General features: G+C 37.3%; 1 protein-coding gene across 1 annotated transcript in view; it reads left to right on the top strand.

Annotated features, from left to right (window-relative positions):
* LOC131962801 (double-stranded RNA-specific editase 1-like) overlaps positions 1-15,986 on the top strand; it is a 90,347-nt gene continuing 74,361 nt past the window's right edge. The window contains exon 1 of the mRNA XM_059327882.1: positions 1-191. The gene's annotated coding sequence lies outside the window, so the exon portion shown is untranslated. The remainder of the gene's footprint in view (positions 192-15,986) is intronic.

Genomic DNA, 15,986 nt, shown 5'->3' on the forward strand with positions numbered 1-15,986 from the left:
ATTCCCTGAGTGCTATCGCCCAGTGATTCCGTGTGTTTGTTTTTTCCCTCTGTCTCCCCGCAAAGCTACACTCTGTGTTGTCCTGAGCGCAGTGGAGTCCGGACCACAGCATCACCTGCACCAGTCTGTCGGCTTTAGCGCAGATTCTCATCCCCCCTTTGACTGAAATCACCTGTACACAGAAGATCACCGTAAGTACCCAAATATGGGTCGCTTTTTTTCTTTTGTTTATTTATGTATTCATTTATTTCGCTTGATTCACGCATGTAGTACAGCGACTGCTTTCGCCAATTCAACACTCCATTGGAAAATCTTTCAATTTAACCTTTTTTCGCCTCACGTTCTAAGCACACGGCTGATGAAAGTCAACACAATAGATTTTAACAAGTGGAGCACACTGACTTAATCGGCATATGTATGAGCTCACACAGTTGCCGTTATGGATATTAAATTGTAACTTCGTTAAAAGGAAAAACGCAACTCACCACATCACAGCCTGATGAATTAAACAGGTGATAAAACAGGCAAATCAGTTGTATTATTGGACTTCTTAATGCAATATGTTTTATATGTACGCCGAATTGAGTGTTCAGTCCGGATTAATAAAATGGGCTATGAGTTTATTCATGTCAAATACAATTTAGCTGATTATTAAGTTTTTCTTAAATTAATAGCGTTTTTCGGTTGAGTTCGGCGCGCCGCTCTCGATGTGAAGGAACGTACAGCGAGCACGACTCCTAAAATACCTACTGGGAATCGCAATATTTGAAGTATGATCCATGGGACTTTATAAAACACCATGACTGTATAACACAAAATGACGCCATAAAGCCATTTGGCTCTCTATATTCTGTGTGTATCTCATTCTATGAAAAATAAATACATTTTTAATCATTTTTTTTATGATTAGGAAAATGTTTTTTTTTTTTGCCCAAGCACTATTGTGATGCAGTCTTCATGTCCTAATCTGATAACATGGTTTTGGAAAATTCTAACAATTATGGAGTTAAACATTTACCACATTTACCACATTTACCACATTTGGGGAGATGCAAGGAAAGTACCAAACTGGACCCAAACCAGGAATATTGTGAGGGAATGATGAACCCTGAAATCACAACTCATCGTTCCATATATCATTTATTATCACAGCTTTATTTATCATCACTGGTATCTTCCTGGCTCTGGTGGAAATGTTACAGCCCACATTTTCCAAAAAGGGAAAATATGTATGAACTCATACACTGTATGAATTTGGTTTGCACTGCACTGCAAAAAAGGTGTGTCTAAAAACAAGATAAAAACGCTAAATCTGAGGGAAATAATCTTGCTGCATGGACAGATAATTTCACTTGACAAGATGTATTGAATTAAGATTGTTAAATCTAGAAATAAGCATGTTGAACTCTTAAAATAAGAAATTAACTCTTAAAACAAGATAAATTATCCAACACTTCTAAAGTTCTTTTTATCTTGGTAAGAAACAAATAATTAAAGTCAGTGTTAAAATCAACAACATGCTATAAGGCATTAAAACATCACTTTGTGGTGAAATGAGATTCAACGTGAATATGTTTTTGAAGTTATGAATTCATATCTTTAAGAATGGGTGTGTGTTAAACATCCATTTCCTTGGAAACACACATTAATTATGCATCACACATTAAAAGACTATTCTAGTATGAAGACAGATCATCCTGTGTTATTCCCCTGTGAGGAAAACTGCCTTTGGCTACAACACAACGCCTATTTGGCAAATTCATTTGTGCTGCGATTACTTCTGGCCTCTGCATGGCTCGGCTCAACTTGCCGTAGGCTTTTTTTTTTGCTCTTGTCTTCCACTTAGCCTACACGCACAAAAATAGCACTAAAAAGGCGGATGACAGAATGCATGTTCACTTCCATGCTTGTGCGTTCAAACTCGGTTAAATGTGATTCAATCAGCGAACATCTTTACACTCATTCCATTTAATTTACTGCACACAATACTGTTCACAGTTTTGTCAGTAAATTACTGAATATTGACAGCACAATAGGTAAACTTTTAAGTGTAAATTTGCACTAAATTCCTCTATATAATGGCATTCTCTTAAAGTGCTGTAAAATAAAGTAAATTACAAGGATTTAATGTAAACGTACATTGAAAAGGCTTCCAGGTGTCTTAAATCCAACCAGTCATATATTACAACCAATGAAATAGATTAAGGGACGAATTCATAAAAGGATTTTGCAGCTGCTAAACGTGCAAATAAGACAATAACAAACAGTGTAATTCTCAAAGCACCTGCAAAGAGTGAATTGCAACCCTAACTATGCTGCCAAGCAAATTGCTTCTAGGTGCTCCGATTCTATTTGCACATTGTGAGTTAATATGCATACATTTGGTGCTAAATAAGCCCCTTTCCATGCAAATTAGCCTCATTGCAAATAAGTCCAATACACAAACACCAGCGCTAACAGCCACATGCAGTTAGAGTGAATTATTGGTGTCTTCAGAGAGCTGGTGGTAAATGAAAAGCATTTATAAGGACGATTGTACGGTTGACTCCTTTAGCTCCTTTATTTTGGGATTCAGAGGCAGGACGCTCCTCTCAGCTCATTTTAAAATACATGAGAAACTAATACTTTTAATAACCAAATAGATTTCTGGCTCAGTTTGACTCGTGATGTCCACGGTTAATACGCTAACATACGTTCACTATGTGAAAGTGGACTTTTGTTGCTCTTGCCTACACGCACAAAAATAGCACTAAAAAGGCGGATGACAGAATGTTCACTTCCATGCTTGTGTATTCAAACTCAGTTAAATGTGATTCAATCAGTGAACATCTTTACACTCATTCCATTTAATTTACTGCACACAATACTGTTGACAGTTTTGTCAGTAAATTACTGAATATTGACAGTGAACAGGTCAACTTTTCAGTGTAAATAAATAAATAATTACATTAAATTCCTGTAAATAATGGCATTCTCTTAAAGTGCTGTATTCACTATTTACAGCTCAGGTTAACAGTGCAGGATTACAGGTTATTCTACGTGTAATACTGCCAGTACAAGGCCCAACATAATCTTTAAGTTCTCTTTTTTTTTTAAGAATTTCATTTTATTAATTTCTGTGGATCTTCATAGTTAGGTACCAGGAAGTACATCAAAACAACAAAAATGTAAAAAATAGCAATTTCAGAATTTCATCAATATCAGAGATTCATAGTATTTCATCAAAATCAAAATGCATCAGGTTCAATGCTTCCCTCAATACCAATAATTGATTATACAGACCCACCCCTCCCAACCCCCCTCCCCCCCACCCAACCTACCCTTCCATAACCACCTATCCCACCCCACACCCAGTAACCTACCCGCACCGGATAGAGCTGAAAACACCTAGTGGACAATACTACTCTATCTATCTCAATGCTGGGTTGCCCCCCAACCGAAGGGTTGGTGGTTTGATCCCTGACCGTCGCAGCCCCACAAGATACTGAACCCGATGCTGTGTTCATCGGTGTGTGAATGAATTCCCCATGGTGGCAGGTGGCACCGTTTAGGGTAACCTCTGCCACCAGTATGAATGTGTGTGTGAATGGGTGAATGAGCGCAGTCGGTAGTGTACAGTGCTTTGAGTCGCAAATCGACTATAAAAGCGCTAAATTTACCATTTACCACATTCAAGACCGGACACACACGACAAAAAAGAAATTAAATGAAAAAGACAAAAGGACAAAAAGAAAAGAGGGTTCTAAGGACATGCTCTAGAGGGCATTATAAATTTGGCTCCATTGGCTATCAAATTGTTTATTTTTATTTTTGTCCTCTAACATTGAACTTTAAATACACAGGTAGTACTTCATCAAAGCCTTCGAATTCTCCTTATTCTTCCAGTTTTGCAATATTAGTTTTTTAAGGATAAGAGAGGAAAAGAGTATCTGCCAACTAGTCGGATATCTCATCCCCTCTATATCTTGAAAAATACATTTCCTTGGAGAGAATATAATTTTCCTGTTAGTATATTTACATAACCAACCCTCTATACTTTCCCAAATCTTCATAATACTTTTGCAGTACCAAAAGGCGTGCATGAGGGAGTCACCATATAGGTTGCACTTTAAACATTTATCTGACGATGTGTTATCAATCTTTGAGAAGTTCTCAACTGTTAACAAACCGGAACCAGGAACTATGTGATCAAAGACTACGTAACCAAGATTATGACAGTGTTGAATCTCAGAGCTGAGAATCCATAAAACTACCCGCCAACATCGCAATACCTATCTCTTATTGTGTCCTTAAAGGGAGACGGAACCATTAGAGAGAAATGCCACTAATGAATGGTCATTATTTTGTGTGTCCTGCTAATTGAAATAGATTAATAATTTATCTTGTCTTGTCTGACCAACAACTCAAACACATTCAATGATTTAAAACAGAGAAAAGAAGCAGATACTCACACTGGAACAAGGTCTGACACTTTCTTTTGATAAATACAATGTGAAACATCCAGCCAGTGAATGTCTTGGATGTATCAAAGGAAGAGAAAGTGATTTAAATCATTTTGTGCTCGTCCACTCTCTGATATTAGACCTACTTACTGGTAGTCGCTGTGGTATCTTGGACTCAATCCCGGCGAGCGGAGCGGCGGGCTGCTGCGAGACTCCACTCTCGGGGATTAGCTGGGCAGACTGGGTGGTCGGACTGCTGAATCCTCTTTTAGACAATTAATGTGCCTTCAGCTTAACCCCATGTCTTACATGACTCAGACAGTCCCCTTTTTTGTTTTTTCACTCTGCCATGCAGTCTGATTGATGAGAATGTGGAGTGAAACATGCTCACACTGACTAATATAGATCATGGGTTGTTTGCTGATGTTTTCCTGTGATCATCAGGTCGTTGCTGCTTTGTCCTTTTAAATCACATTGTGACACATTCAGACAGTAATATCCTGTCTATCTGCTGATGCAGATGTTGACCAGTGTAACCCAGTGTCATCTGTAGGTTTTGCCAGTTTGACGCACGCGCTAGTTGAAGGTAGTGGTTCCCTCTAAGGTGAGTAGTCAGGGGCATGTGGATCGTTCATTTCATTATCATTAATTATCGAATTGGCTGCAAAGCTGATGATTTGATTTAGGTGATGGCTGCACATTCTCGCTTGTGATCAACTGGCAGCAGCTTTGCCTGCAAAGTACTGTATTTTTCTACAGTTTCTTACAGTATGACTGGTAGAGTCACCCACTGATCAGAAGGTCGGTGGTTCGATCCCTAACCATGGCAGTCGACATGTTGCAGTTGGGCAAGATAGGAGCCACAAGTCACCTCAAAGGTCTGGAGAAGGTGGCTATTTGCCGTTTCCATGGTTTCATTTCACCGCTATGTAGAGACTTATAAAGTCCATACAAAGTAAAGCATATTGAGTTCGTAACTCATATACAACAACTTCCTTCCTTACTTCTAATAAGCAATAATTCTGATATTATTGAGGGAAAACTCTTAGTTAATGGCTTACTGGTTGTATAATAAGGCCATGCAGAATAAGGCATTAATAACTACTTAATAATGACTAATTAAGAGCCAATATGTTACTTATTTGCATGCTAATAAGCAACTTTATGTTGAATATGTGTTCCCTAATCAAAAGTGACCTTGTTCTCTTATAGGACACATCTTTGTCCAAACCTTCCTGTTTGTTCAAATGTAACCAAACCTTTACCGCAGAGGTCAACCGGAGCTACCTCGAAAAAGTTTGTGATAGGTCAGGATGCCTTCACAACAAAAAGAAACCAACAGTGACTGTTTGTTGGACAGTCTCTGCTTTGTATGCCTGACCATTCACACCAGCGTCTAACCTGAAGGGAAACCCAGTGAGGCGGTATCTGATGCATGTCACAACACCTGAATTCACTGTCTTTATGTAAGCCCGCGCTCTGCCGCGCCTCAACACACCACTGCCCGCATACACATCAACTCTATTGTAAAGCAGCAGTTTGATGTAACGTTTGTTGGAGAACACTTGTAGTTTCATTGGCTTTAAATCAGAATCAGATCAGAATCAGAAAGCCTTTATTATCATTGCACAGGGTAGTACAACGGAATTTGCCATCAACCCATCCAAACGTATAAAAAACGTATAAAAAAAAAATACACTGTAAAAACGTCCCGTTGTTTTTACAGAAAAAATTGGCAGCTGTGGTTGCCAGAATATTTCCGTAAAAAATAAAGTACATATGTCAACAACTTTACAGAACAACTTGTAAATTTTACATCCTAAAACTGTAGTAATTAAAAAAAAAAAAAACATTTTAAAGTTGTAGATTATACCGTCCTTTACTACTAATTTAACAGGATGATGCTGCTTTTATACTTATTATTTATGCAAAATTTACATGCAGATTTTGCTTGTTGTGCATTGAATACCAGTAAATTAACATTCAGTTATTATTTATTATACACTGAATATCAGTCAAATGTACAAGTTGTTCTGTAAAGATGTTTACATATGTACTGTATTTTTTGTAGAATTATTCTGGTCACCACAGCTGCAATTTTTTTTTTACAGTGTATGGAACAGGGATGGGCTACTGCATACGGCCCGCACCCTCACTTGAAGTGGCCCTCAGTACAACTACATGCATTTGAGCATGAAATCTTAGAAGTGCAGTGTAAAAATGCACAAAATGACTTCTTGCAATTAATGTTGGTCTGCTGTTCTTGCACTGAAAAAAAAAAAGAAATCACAGTTTTTTATTTGCTTCAAACCTTTAGTGCTCCTATTTATACTGTTCTACATGCATGTGAGCATGACATATGTTAAGTTACTGCACTGTAAACATATTTAAAATTGCAGCTTCATCATATCTGGTTAAGTGCACGGTCCTATGTGTCAGTGGTTCCAACCTTTTTCTTGAGGGACCCACATTTTTGCCATTGTAAACTTTGGCGACCCCCCATTGTCCATTGCTTCAATGAAGCTGAACTCACTGTGACTTTCATGGTACTCTCTCTTTTTCTTTTTGAGATATTCAGCATTTTCGTCTCCCTGACGCTCCGCCATTTTTCCATTGTGTTTCTGTTGCTAGGTGAGGTTACCGCTAGGTGAGGTTACCGCTAGGTGAGGTTACCTGTGTATACTGCAGGAGGGATGTTACACATGTCCTTATTCATGCATTATTATTATTATAATACTTTTCTAAAGTGATTTTTCTATTTAAATAAATGAATAAATGTTTAATGTAGCCCTTATTTAGTTGTTTTTGTCGCAAATATTAATTAAATGCTGACTCATCTATATTTAACACATTAGATTTATTAAATCCCTTAAAATCAAGAGGGCTTCGCGACCCCCCGTGGATCTTTGGTGCCCCCCCTGTAGGGAATCACTGCTATATGTGGCCCTGTGGTAGTGTCCATGAAAAACTGTGGCCCCTTCCAGCATTTAAGTTGCCCATCCCTGGTCAAGAATATCACTGCAGCACTAAATGTAAGCATCAGTATACTACTTCTTTTGGTCAGAGACATTAGGAATAAATACTAAAATATCAGCCTGAATACACCTCTGCTCCTCCTCCTGGTCCCGTGCCTTAACAGCCCACCTTTAACCTGACACACTGTGAGAGCAAAGTGTCGAGGTGCTCAGGGACGTAAAAGCACTCCTACTTTATCTTAATGACAGCCTGGTCCCGGGGGCGACGGCTGGACAAAGAGAAAGTGCCCTTATCTAAGAGCGAGACAGGAGCATGGTGGAGGACAAGAGGCTACACGCCGGCCAGATCTGTCTTTGATCCTGAAGGGCTTTTATTTTACAGTGCGGCAAGGTGACCGTCCTCACGGCACAGCTACACCTGGTAGTGTTAGAGAGCGGGGAGTCGGGCAGTGTGACCAGAGGAATGAGCAATAGGGTGATTCTCATGAAGCCAGTCTAAGTTCTGTCTGTGAAGATTATAAGGACATACTTTATTAAACTAAATATATTTCACTTTTATATGAATGAACAATATAGCCATAATGAGCCATGTAGAACCTGATAATGTAATAAATTCACGATAATGTAATAACCCCGATAATGTAATAAAAATCTGCACTTGAGTCCATTGAAAATGTAATAAAACCTGATAATGTAATAAATTCCTGATAATGTAATAACCCTGATAATGTAATAAAAATCTGCACTTGAGTCCATTGAAAATGTAATAAGTTCCCGATAATGTAATAAATTCCCGATAATGTAATAAAAATCTTCACTTGAGTCCATTGAAAATGTAATAAAACCTGATAATGTAATAACTTCCCGATAATGTAATAAAGTGCATTTCCCAATAATGTAATACACTTTTTTTTTTTTACCAATAATGTAATAAAGTATAAAATTAATGGGAGGTTATTACATTATCAGGTTAGCCTTCATTTCGCAAATCCTGATAATGTAATAATTCCCCAATATTGTAATAATTTAACAGCAGACCACCCATTACTTGGGTTCAAGTGTTGGACTGAAGTGAAGATTTTTATTACATTATCGGGGTTATTACATTATCTGGAATGTATTACATTATCAGGTTCTACAAGGCACAATTCATTGTTTTGTGTTAAAATAATATTTTCTGGGGCGTCCCGGTGGCTCACACTGGTAGAGCGCTTACCACATGGCCATGTGCTTGCTGCAGCGGAACCGGGTTCGAATTCGGCCTGAGGTCCCTTTGCTGCATGTCTTTCACTCTGTCTCCCCCTTTCTATCTGTCTCTATCTAATAAAGCAATAAAAATGCCCAAAAAAAATCTTTAAAAAATAAATAAATAATATTTTCTATATTTTTAAACATATTTTTGATTCACAAATTCATTACTGTAAAGCATCCAGATAAAACATGTCATGGTTTCCCCACACTTATATACAATAAATATTTAACAAACTTTATAAAAAATAAATATACATTTGTTTAAAAATGTATAATTTAACAGAATATAATCAAACATAATGGTTTTTAACAATGTATAAAGAACAAAATCTGAATGAAAATTGATGAGAAAAAAATGGCTAAATGTTATGATGATGATAGAATTGTTTGCATTAAAATATGTGTATATTTTACAAACAACAACAAACATATTTTGCAAACAACCGTCTCTTTGTGGTCCACATGGTGTAAGTGTATTTGTCTCTCATGTCACCTGTTTGTTACGTCATTTCACCAATAAAAAAAAAATAAAAAAAATATGTGTATATTTTAATAAAGTACATTTTTGTGATACATGCTACCCTTGAGCATTTTTAAGTACTTGCCACAAAAAAAAGAAGTCATTTTTTAAAATTTAAAATATGTTACGGTAATGAATTTTGCTCACAGTGTCTCTAAAAATGTCAGAAAATACATTAATTTTTTTCTAATAGATTCTAAATTCATATTAAACAGTGACTTTAGCTTTTATGTTATAAAGGGTCAAAGAAAATATGTATTCAATGCTCTTGGATTTCTGCTATGAGCTGTACCATGTTCATGAGAATCACCCTGAGTGTTTGTATTTGTTCTATGTTAATTAATTTTACAGAATGATGATAGAGCCCTGTTGGCTTTGAGTCTGTGCTAATATTAGATCTGTGTTGAAAGTCAGAGGAGAAGCGGGGTGAGAGAGGAGCGGGATGCTGACGCCATGGCAGATGGCTTCAGGATCACACAGTCAGAGGAGGGACTGTGCTGTGTTTCTCTGGAAATATGTTCAGTCAGTGTGACTAGTAGAGCAGCAGCAGCAGGTGTGATATATGAAAAAAAAAAGACATGTAATTGACATTAGTGGTTGACTGATACGGGTTTTTTAAGGCCGATGCTGATACCGATACCGATTATTTTGACATCAGTCTTAACCCTTAACAGGGCACTCATTGAAATACTTGCAAATTTCAACCCTAGAGAACATTGGAGGATATCACATACAGCCAGAATGTGTAAAAAAACATACGGACCCGGGGGAGGGGGGTTTTATTTTGAGGAAAAAGTTTACCACATTAAAGTGGCAAATCTATGAGAAAAAAGTTGCAGATTTATGAGATTTAAAGTGGTGAATCTGAGAGAAAAAAATGCTTTTTTTCCCACTTTTTTTCTCGTAAATCTTGTAAATGCCACTTTAATCCAGTAAATTTGCTACTTTTTAATAATTTTGTGTCTTTTTTTGGTAATTTTGTGTCTTTTTTATGTAATTTTGTGTCTTTTTAATAATTTGTGTCTTTTTGGTAATTTTGTGTCTTTGTTTGGGTCATTTTGTGTCTTTCTTAAAATTATTCTCGAAATACTAACCCCCCCCAGGTTTGTATTTTTATTTGTATTCATACTAATATGCCGTCCTCAGTAGCAGTAATGTTCTCGTCGTACAAGTCATTGAAGAATAACTCTGTTTGTACGACTGTTTCTTGCATTTTTGACATTTAGATATCCACTGAAGTTACCAAATATAGGTCTTTGCCTGATAAAGGGTTAAGAAAGAAATAAGTAACTTAATTATAAATAAAGATTTGTGCACATAAAAATAATTACCAACATAAAGTGTCCTCTTTTGGGATCATAGTGAAGACCAGTGTGAAAATATCACGTACCCCAAGGTATATTCCCCCATTTGAGAACCACTGCTCTAAAGTACTTACCAGGGCTGGGCGACATGGACCAAAACTCATATCCCGATATATTTAGGAGTTTATTAAGAGTTGTTAGAACCACCAGATTACAGATTATAGTTAATATTTGTGTCTTCTTTGTCAGGTTTAAAATTAGTGATTGGTGAAGGAGGATGTATGATGATCAAAAACAAGTTATTTGAGGAGAACCTGCAATACAGAATGATGAAATTAATTTATTGCAAAGATATAGAACATAAAAACTTAGTCGGATCACTTTAGACCCATGTTGTGCATCAAAGGGTTAATGCTGGGTTTCTACACCCATCCCCACACATGGCCTATCACATTTTAGAAAATAAATTAAATCTGCTGACCTGAAAGCCTAAAGTAACAAGTACTTTGTAATCTAAAAAGCAAAAGTAATATGTTTCCAAACAAACTTAAAGATACTAAAGTAAAGTACAGATACTCAGAATATTTACTTAAGTAAAATACTCCAGAAAGAGTACATCACGTCACATGTTGACAGTATTTTGCCACAAATTCCAAAACAACCACAGGTTGCAAGGAATTGAAGTGGAAATAAAGGAAGGAAACACTGTGACCACAAATATGTTCTGGTAGCACAAAAATCCCCCAACGTCCGGAGACATTTCAGACTACCACAGCTTCTCCCTTTAACTTTGGATTGTTTTTGATGCCTCATGGCCACGATGCTTCCTTCATTTCTTTGACATTTAAAACATTGTCTGTGGTCTACAGCTTAAAGGATAAAGAACAGCTGTTTAATATGTCACAGCTCGAAGCAGATTCACAATGGACAGTTTAAAGAAAAAGATCAAATCGATGCAGCAGAACCAGAGACAGACACACATTTTTCTCCTTGTCAAAATTGGGGCCTACATTACCCATGAGGCAAGCATGGCATGTTTACCACATTGTTATGGATCCCACTGCAGTTCTGAACAAAACCTGGCATGTGATGCTATGATTGGTCCGAGCCGTGCCCTACGACCTTCTGTGTTGACGTTTTTCTGCTTTAAAAAGTGTATGGAGGGATGTTTGGTCAACTGGCTGGTTGGCTCAGGCTCAAAGTCATGGGGCGTTCAAACCCAGGACGGCTGTGGCTCAGTTGGTAGAGCGGGTCGTCTTCTGATCCTGAAGTATCCTTGAGCAAGATACTGAACCCTAAATTGCTCCCGATGCTGCGTTCATCGGTGTGTGAATGCATTCCCAATGGTGGCAGGTGGGACCGTTTAGGGTAGCCTCTGCCACCAGTATGAATGTGTGTGTGAATGGGTGAATGAGCGCAGTCTGTAGTGTAAAGCGCTTTAAGTGGTCGCAAAGTGACTAGAAAAGAGCTATATAAGTGCAGGTCCATTTACCACGTGTTTGTTACCCCGCCTTTTCTGGGAAAATGGTAAAGGTTGATGGTCAGTTGGTTAGATAGCAAAACAAACATCTAACTTTAGGGTTAGGGTTAACATATAATTACGCTACGTCTCACCATAGACTGTACATAAATAATGGACGTAGTCTCTGTGACGTCACCCATTGGTTTGTGGCCTATTGGAAGCATCGAGTTCACCATTACACTCGTCGCCATCTTGTTTCCGATACGGGGACCAGACCATATTTGGACTGTGGAGGAGCGAGAGGGATCTGATCACTGACTACAGCCTCTCTACACCTCAACCTGACTGAGAGAAGCTGCTGCTAATTCATGTTGGCATTAACTGGAGCATTAACTGGGATGTTAGTTTTGGCTAGCAACAAACAAAAACTAAATGTATGTTATTTACCTCAGAAAAATGAACAGCGACTCCTTGGAGTGTCTGTTAGTCCAACCAAACGCTGAACAAGACATTTTATTGTCATTAAGTGAAAATACAGTGAAAGGGTCAAAGTTATGAAACCAAACCGCTAAACGTCCTTTTTTATATCAATATAACGTTATATATAACTTTATTGACACGTTGCCATGGATACGCATTGTTCTGCTTCTCTCCTGATGACAGTTTGCCTTGCTTCTATTTTCTTCTAAATGGGGCCATTATTAGAACTATTAACATCAAATTGTCTTGAAGAAGATTTTTTACTACCGATTGAGACCATAGTGTCGTCCTAAAAAAAAATTCTGAGGTAATAAATCAAGTGAAAAGTTTTCAAATTTTGCATTGAAATGAATGGACAAAAATGTTTTTGCAGCCAAACTTAGCGCCCCCTGCTGGAATTTTTGGTAGAATGCAGATTAAGGTACTTCCTGGTTTGCCTCCCTGCTCAGACCCAGAGGTTGCCACCTGGTTAGTATACTAATATGCTAATTAGCAATAAACACAGCGTCAAGCTAAGACAAATGGACTGCCATATTTGGTCATAAACCAGAGTTTTACACATTAAATGTTGACGTGATAAAGCTCAGTGCTCAATGACATGTTCCTTATTTTTGTTGTTGTTATAATTTGAATGATAAACAACATTTAAAAAAAAGAAATATAATGGCGTCGTGCCTGGGGAGAGGGGCGCCTGGAATGCCCTGCTTAGCCTGCTGCCCCCACGACCCGGCCCGGATAAGCTGACGAGAATGGATGGATGGATGGATCTTGATCCATATGTGTGAATCTATCAGACTCCTCGTCTCCTTCTTCAGGCCTTTCTTTGCAGCTGTTTGTGTCGATACGGGTTTTGCTGTCTCAGTTTTTGAGACGCTGATGTGAGGATTCCCAGAATCCTTTCCCGGAGTCAGCGCTATTTCTTTGCTTTTCCCGTCTCCCTCTCTTTTATTTTTTTTCATGTTCTGTCTGTGGGAGGTCTAGTCCAGCCCTCCGTCGCTCCATGTTGTGCTGCTGTCAGGCTCACTTCAATATTTCATAAGTCGCCACTTTGATGAAGCTGAGGGAACGCCGGCCCTCATTAATGGGAGTCAGGCTATCAATGGTTGGACGCCTGGCTGCTGAATCATTTATCATTCACCTGCTCTTTAATGCATTCAGGAGCAGGCTCACCGCAGATAGCTGCACACTCACATTACTGCAGTTAAGTATTTTAACACACAGGCCATACACTGTAAAAAAAGGTGTGTCTAGAAACAAAATAAAAACACTAAATCTGAGGGAAATGATCTTGCTGCATGGGCAGATAATTTCACTTGACAAGATTTCTTAAATTAAGATTATTAAATCTAGAAATAAGCATGTTGTACGCTTAAAATAAGAAATTAACAATCAATTATGTCAAGATTAAGATAATTTCCCTTAGATTTAGTGTTTTTACCTTGTTTTTGACACACTTTTTTTGCAGTGTACACTAAAAAAAACTGTTGTTTTTACGGTAAAAAAAACGGCAGCTGTGGTTGCCAGAACTTTACCAAAATAAATGTGGTGCACCTTTTTTTAATATTACGGCAAAAAGATATTGGCACTGTTGATTTCACGTTTAAGATTGCCATTTTATTCAATTTTTTTACCGTATAAATATAAGTTTTTCCATCAAAAGAAACGCTGTTCTGCCATATAATTGACAAGAAAATACTTTATAAATGCTGCATAAATTAAAGATTTTACCGTTAAATATTACAGTATATTTCTGTTAGAGATATGGTGTTTAGTACATTTAACAGTGAGAAAAAGTATTTTTTACAAAAGATAAATGCAAAAATAACAGTGGTGGCTTGTATATATATTACATTAAATACAATACAGACATATTACAGTGTATTTTACAGTAATGTATTTTTCAAAAAACAAAACTGTAAAAAGTACTGTTTTGGCTGATATAAACATTTAAGGTGTTTTGTTGTTACACTGTAAAAAATGTTTGTAGAAATTACAGTAAAACACTGTCAAGTTGCATCAGAAATAGGTCGTAAAATTAAACATTGTTTTCACCGTGGTAGATATTTTTAATTACCGTAAATCAAAGAAAAGCATAAAACTGTAGAAAACACACAGTTTTGCTGTAAAAATCTAAAATGTTCATGTAAAATGAATGGAGAAATACAGCTGCCGGTATTTCACCGTAAATGAAACAGATTTTTTTTTACAGTGTACTGAAACTGAATTAACTCATTTATCATTTTATGGTCTTTTACTGTCATGTTTTAGCAGTTTTTCCACCGTAAAATCTACATTTTTTACAGTGTACGTATGTATGTGTGTGTGTGTGTGTGCTGATTTAAACTGAGCATGTAATAGCGGTGCTTAGCTGCATCAACAGTTTATGATCTGTGTTGAGATATTGAAGTGTTGATAATTTCATTAGCCCTCAGCTACAATAATTACACACAGCCAGTGGAGCTCCAGCGTCACCTGCACATCATTAATCACTTTTTGAGTGTAAACACTTCTCAGTGATCAGGAGGCTACAGAAGCTAACGTCAAACATTAAGTCATTAGTCATTTCATAATATATGGGCATGGAATTGTTGATCAATGTGTGCAGTCTCTCCTGTTTTCTTAGTTTAAGGTTGAATAGCTTTAAAATGTGGTGTTTGTCCACTTACTGTACACTGTAAATTTAGTGTAAATTTACAATAATTAACTGATAGCAGCTTCGCCTCCAAAGTACTGTATTTTTTTTGTAATTTATAAATACGGTGTATTACTAGAAATAAGTTTGTCAGTAAATTACTGAATATTTATAGTAAATTGTAAAACCTTTCAGTGCAAATTTAGAATACATTTCGGAAAAGTGCTGTAATCACGTTTTCTCCCAGATCGCATTGCAATGTACAGTATGACACTGTATGACGTGAATACAGCAGAATACAGTTATCCCTGTGCTTCCTGTCTGTCTACGCCATCATACTATCAAAATAAAGGTATGAACATTCAAACTTTGGAATGGGCCAGATTGTTGTCCCATCAGGGTTGATTTGGCAGAAATCTTTAGGTTTAGACAAAGACATTTTGGTTTCAGGTGTCCCGCGATATAATGGATTGTGCTTTAAGTGTGTTTCTAGCCACTTTTTATTTTATTTTCTGTGGCATTTGCTTTTATTTTGACAATTTCAGCCAACATACGGTATTCAAAAATTGGTAAAATATTGCTTAAGAGTAGAGGTCGACCGATATATCGGCCGGATTGAACTGAATCATCATAAAACAGAAAAAAGAAAAAGCACAAGTAGAATTTATTTTTTACAACCTCTACTTACAACAGCCTGCAGCTCTGTCTAATTTTCAGTGAATGTTTGTCACATGACTTTGGGGTTCAGTATCTTGCTCAAGGATACTTCGACATGTAGGCTGCCATGGTCAGGGATCGAACCACCGACATTATATGTGGTGTTTGTCCACCCACTGCGCTATCGGGAAATTTCCAATGTTTTCTGAAAGCTGAGAAGTTCCTCTTTACAGCCAATATGGTGTCATTACGCTAATTTCACT

Source organism: Centropristis striata, chromosome 24 (genome assembly GCF_030273125.1).
Source record: "Centropristis striata isolate RG_2023a ecotype Rhode Island chromosome 24, C.striata_1.0, whole genome shotgun sequence".
Lineage (NCBI taxonomy): Eukaryota > Metazoa > Chordata > Actinopteri > Perciformes > Serranidae > Centropristis > Centropristis striata.